The sequence below is a fragment of the Triticum aestivum genome, chromosome 1D (assembly GCF_018294505.1).
Source record: "Triticum aestivum cultivar Chinese Spring chromosome 1D, IWGSC CS RefSeq v2.1, whole genome shotgun sequence".
Taxonomy (NCBI): domain Eukaryota; kingdom Viridiplantae; phylum Streptophyta; class Magnoliopsida; order Poales; family Poaceae; genus Triticum; species Triticum aestivum.
This window is the reverse complement of record NC_057796.1, coordinates 6,713,774-6,719,773: the sequence shown is the minus strand read 5'-3', so window position 1 is coordinate 6,719,773 and position 6,000 is coordinate 6,713,774. Positions and strand designations below refer to the sequence as shown.

At 44.8% G+C, this 6,000-nt stretch overlaps 1 long non-coding RNA gene across 1 annotated transcript; it reads left to right on the top strand.

The window, feature by feature from the left end:
- The first annotated feature begins 1,716 nt into the window (after positions 1-1,716).
- On the top strand, positions 1,717-2,483 carry LOC123162203 (uncharacterized). The gene is made up of 2 exons (XR_006481097.1): positions 1,717-1,897; positions 2,187-2,483. It is a non-coding gene; the product is annotated as an uncharacterized lncRNA (long non-coding RNA).
- The last annotated feature ends 3,517 nt before the right edge of the window (positions 2,484-6,000 follow it).

The following is a 6,000-nucleotide window of genomic DNA, read 5'->3' as shown; positions in this document are numbered from 1 at the left end:
TATATATATATATATATATATATATATATGTATTGACCCCCTTCTTCAAATTAGATGTTTCGGATGCGGGATGAACTCCTAGCACCAGATCGTATGCGAGCAATTCAAGAGGAATTGGCGGCATTCTTCCTTGACCACGTGATCGCTGAAAACGGAGAATACTATGTGGACCCTGTGTTCTTACAATTTAATTAGGAGATTATATTGTAAGAGATAATTATTGTATATATGTAGCCGGTAGTGTCAGATAGATATACGAGAACTTGTTGTTCGACCAATCTCTCGGAGAAGGAGAGGTGGTCGATATCACTTCTCTCTGTATGCATATGTTCATGACGATCTTCTGTTTCCTTCATTTGCTTACTAGCTAGCGTGTCTAGTCCTCTCCATACGTATATAGTACGTAGCGTCGACCAAGCACGGAGATAAGAGAGGACACTTCTCTCTATTAATTAGCTAGCTAACACAATATATGAAACACCTAAATTAACCCCCCAAAACCCCCAACCCCCCCCCCTTCAAAAAAACAAAAACCCCAGCCCCTGAAATGCTGACGCGTGGATGCCTATTGGTCTCGGTTGGTGACACCAACCGGGACAAAAGGCCCTGCCTATTGGTCCCGGTTGGTGTCACCAACCGGGACCAAAGGCCCCCCTGCCTGGGCTGGCAGCATCGGCCACGTGGAGGACCTTCTGTCCCGGTTCGTGTAAGAACCGGGACTAAAGGGTTAGGGCTTTAGTAACGACCCTTTAGTCCTGGTTCGAAAACCGGGACAAAAGGCCCTTACCAACCGAGGTAAAAGCCCCTTTTTCTACTAGTGTAGTCATCTTCTAGCTCCGAATTAGGGTTATCAAAGTATAAAATATCGTTTAAGAGAGCTTTTCTCCTTGTACCTCCATCTTGAGGATCAAGACCTCCTAAAGGAGAAGGATCCCCATCGTAAGATTATCAAGACCTCCCTAGGGAGAATGATCTATCTAGATCACCAAGACCTCATCTCCTTTGAATTTGGGAAGAATCTTACCTTGTGCTATTTTCCCTTTGTTTTTCATGTACCTTGTGGATCTTGTGTAGATGTGAGTTGAGTGAATGTGTGATTGGACTTGTTCTTGATTGTTACTCTTGTGATTTCTCCACGTTCTTTCCCGTGTTCTTTACGGATCCCCCCTTCGATTCATGAAAGATTACTATCAAGGGCTTGGTCCTATATCACAATGCATATAGAGGAGAGGAGACGTGCGGTGATTAGGGCAACTCCATAAGGAAAAGAAGAAGAAAAACGATGATCCAACACACGGATGCAAACTAAAAAAATGTCTGTCACGTGTTTGTGTTGATGCATGTCCGTCCTAAATTTCAGCCTGATTTGCATCTACATGAACAAGAGATAGACACGCCGTGCATCCGCTTGATGTCCGGCGCTCGGACTCAAGCGTCAGCCCCCCAACAACCTCCCACAGGTGCTACTTAATTCACGCATGCAGGAGGTCCCGAAATCCTCTTGCTACCGTTTAAATAAAGCAAATCAATTCCAGCTAGTAGTAAAAACAAGATTAGCGAGGGGATCGGTACCTATACGTCTAATTTTAGATATGCATTGATTAATACATTAATCCAAGGCTAAAATTAGGACGACAATTAATTATGACCATAAACGCATGGAGGACCAACCTTTGCGTGTGCGCCTCCACCCTCTATTTAAACACTAGCGAAAGGAGCTGTGCATCAGCGCATCGCCAAGAAGATATCAAACATACAGTGTAGAAAAGAGATAAGTAGCTAGCTAGCTTTGCATATCTTGGCATGGCGTTTACCATGAGGAACACAGGCGTGGTATGCTTGGCCGCCCTCATGGTGGTGATGGCCACTGTGATGCTGTCCGGTGATGCCGAATCAGGTTAGTGCAACACGTTTCACATACATATATATGTGACCGACATGATTTCCTTCTCATCTACTGCCTCTGTAAAACTCTCCACACAAGCCTTTTAAAACGTCTTATATTTATTTACAGATGTACTAATATTTTATATGTGATCTATGAATCCAACAAGATATTGATTGTACCAATCTACCAGTTAACCCATTGTATGCATGTACCAGCAAGATATTGCTTGTACCAATCTACCAATTGACCCATTGTATATAATCCATACCTTTTGCTAACTATTTTTTTTCGTGTGTAGATATCTGCTTTGATATTCCCGGACCATGCGTGCAGTCGTTATGCAAGGATGCATGTGCTAAAAATAATACCCCAAATAGACCCCACTGCCAGCCCGTGACTGATGAATGCTGTTGTGACATGGCCGCAAGGCCCGAGGTCGACGACGTCGTCCATCATGCTTGATAACATAACCTTGAATCATTATTGGACAAACATTGTCAGTGATCAGGATATGTATATGCATGCATGCATGCGTGCGTGTCAGCAATTGCATTTTGAATAACAAAAAACACAAAAGAGTAAATCATTATTCTGAGTTTGAGATTTGTCATGTTGCAATGCACTTGTACATCTCTCTCTCCCCGTACGCATCGCAGGTCTCTCGTCTTCCCCAATATGTATGCTCTCATCCTTGCCACACCCTCCCCTACCCTCTCACCATCGTCTCTTCTGGCACCGGTTCGTGCACCCGACCGATCCAGAGTCTCCAAGCTAGCCATACCGTATATGATCACGCATGCTTGCACCGAATTCTCTACTTATTATCAGAGTACGTGAGCGTTTCCTCGAAAGTGTGGCGTGGTGAAAGGTGACGGTGCCATGCAAGTGAGGCCATCTTTTTTGTTTGTTATTTTTTGCAATCTGAACCATGGTTGTGGAGACGAGTGGACAGCGAGATGAGCGTGTGAAATTCCAAAAGAAAGAAAACGAATCAATTTTCGTTCTGAGAAGCAAGGAGGCGATAATTATCCATTAATTAATGCATTAATTCCATCCTAAAATTAGGCAGGTAGTTAATCATCTCCATAAACGTACGCCATAAACGCAGGCAGGCTGGATCGACCTGCGTGATCACATCTCCCCCTATATATAACGAGCTATGTCAACACATCGCCCCAATATCAAACCACAATGAATACTAGAAGAGATCTTAGATCGGCCATGATGCTGTCCTGTCATGCCTACAGTCGGTGAACATATAAGCGATCAAGTAATTAATCCATTATATGTACATCTACTGTGCTCTAGTTCATTTTTGTTCCATTCTGTGTAGCTTTTTGCATGATTGACGATGGTTACGGGAAACACCGCACCTTTTGAATGACTGATGGCAGAAGTTGTTGTGATTTTGACCCCAAGTCCATGCCCAAGGTCGACGCTGTCGGTCCCGATTGATACATCGCCTCCTCTGATAATCAGTTTGTGATCATGATACATGTATAATCTGTATGAATTAATCTACATGAAAACAACATAAATGCAATTTATTCTATTAGATAAAAAATAGCCCAAATAGGAACTACATTCCTTTTTTTGCGAGATAGAAACTGCATTCAATTTCATCAAATTCAGAAGTTTACATTATTCATTGGAGGAGATACACATCGTACTTCCATTACCGGTCAATGAAAACAAAACCGTATCCCTAAACCTTGTCTTGTTGAAGCAAGAAATAAACGGAATAAGCTCAAGATGGTTCACCAACACACGAAGTGCGACAACCCACACAACTTAAACCTATTTCCCTCGGGGTTTTTCTTTTTGAGGGGTAACCCTATTTCCCTCATGAAATGGCAGCACATAAAACTACATAGCCTTCATAGGAGATACTTCCCATGGTTCTTAGTTTGATGTTGGCCAAGCTGGAATTGTTGGGCTTTAGTACATTCCTCCATTCCAAATAGTTCGTAGTAAATCCTAGTGCTCGTAATTCGAATGCGGGATGACAACAGAACTATCTCAAACAGAGTACAAGTCTTGAGGAGGACGAGAGAAAAAAGGAAAATTGTAGCCGCCACTGAGTCGTGCTTAATCCTCTAGATACCTTCACTTCTCCTGTGCTTTCCTATAAATATCCTTTGAGCTGTGCATCCAAATTACAAACCATTCTCTCGTTGCATTTCTAGTGTCGAGATCTTTGAAACTAGATCCATGTTGATAGGTTTCAACAAAAAAAGTTAGGCATATTTGTGCGCCCAGATAGTACTAACATGTGCCCTAAATGTGAACTAACATGTGCTCCCATGCCCTGATGGGCCTATTGTTTATTAAAAAAGAGAGTAAACGGGTTGTATTGTTGGGCTGCCACATCAGCCAATCATGTGATGAATTGTTCCATCACAAACGCCCGGGTCTTGGGCATGTATACGATAGTCAATAACCTTCACATTTCAATCTACATCAGGCAATATTTGATGGATCTCAAAACCGTCGTTCTATGGCAATTTTTGGGTGATCCATGACGGGTTGAAGATTTCATGGATCAACAAGTTTCTTCTTGTAGTACTCCTTCACCTGCTCGCACAACCGAGCTCGCGGAAGCCCAGCCATACCTTGGCTTCGCCACCTTCGGCAGCCACCAGCTCGCATCGCGGTGCTACGGTGCCATGGTCCTGCTCCGCTGCTGTTGCAAGCACCACCTCTGGCTGTGGTCTACGATGCCTTAGTGCAGGTGCACGAGCACACGACGACACTGCAAACCATGCTGCAGGGGGTCGCTGAGCGTGACTGTCATGGACGCGAGGGAGCTCGTGAAGGGGTTGATAGCCAAGATGTCGAAGGCTATGTCAGTGTTGGCCGCCATCGAAGCAGCGGCGGCGTGGATTCATCTTTTGGGGCAAGCCATTGTTAGCAGCCAGGGCGTCGACAACGATGATGGACCTGGCGAGAAGCGGGGTGTAACGTTCGACAGTTTAAATACCGCTAGCTCTAAGAGAGAAGGATAGGAAGGAGGACGGCGGCTTCGGCCTGGCCAGAGAGAGAGTTTGTAATTTGAATTCGCTGTGAGGGTGGTTGGGCGGACAGCTAAAGTTAATAGAAACCTAGATCTCGCCATGATCGTAGCCGGAACCTTACAGCCATGCTCCTGGTGGGAGGACGAAGGGATCGTGTATGGCGACGCAGTACTCCGGCGAAGAGCTATGGGAGCTCGGGTCAAACTCGGAGGAGGAGGATGGCGGCCGACGGGTTGGGCACTGGGAGCAGCAGAGGACATCCGGCGGCAACCTCCTAGAGCAATGGAGGTGTTTGATGAAATGGCAAGGAGGAAAAAGAGGAGGAGGAAGAAGAACACGTGGCAGTTTTCTTTACCAACGTGTCAGTTTTTCTGCCAACTCAGCCTAATGGACAGGCTCGAACAATTAGTAGCATCAACAAAGCACTTAATATTTACTGTCAGTGTCTTTTTGCCACTATTAATTTTTGGTATGGTAATTTTTGCCAGCGATGGTTTCTTGCCAATGACACTGCTATTGGGGTGGTTTTATGGATTTAACAATCTGCATCATGGATCGACGGTGCATGCATGCATGTCAGCAATTGCATGGATGTTGAATAACAAAGAAAACAACGAGTAAATCATTATTCTCTGTTTTGAGATTCGTGTCGTCACAGTATACTTGGAGACGTTTCTCTCCCCGTACGCACCGCACGTCTCTCGTCTCCCCTCATACATACGCTTGTCATCATCACCGCATCCTCTGCTACCCATTCCGCCATCGCCTCTAAGTCTTTTTTTTAAACGAGTCAAAAGACTTGCCATTTTCATTGGTTAAGAAGAAAAGAATTGCCCGATTAATTAAAGGAAAACCGGGCTAAAATCGATACAACACAACACACATGACATGGGCACCACCGGCCAACCTTGCCACCGTCATGGAACAGAAACTATGACGGCACATGCCAACGGATGGCCACACGTGCAAGCAACCGACAGCTCCGACTTTGACGACGAGCAACACAAAGGAAATATGCAGGACTTGCGCCGACCGTGCCCTCCGCAAACGACCAGCTCAAATTATGACTTTGACGATGAGCAACACAAAGGAAATATG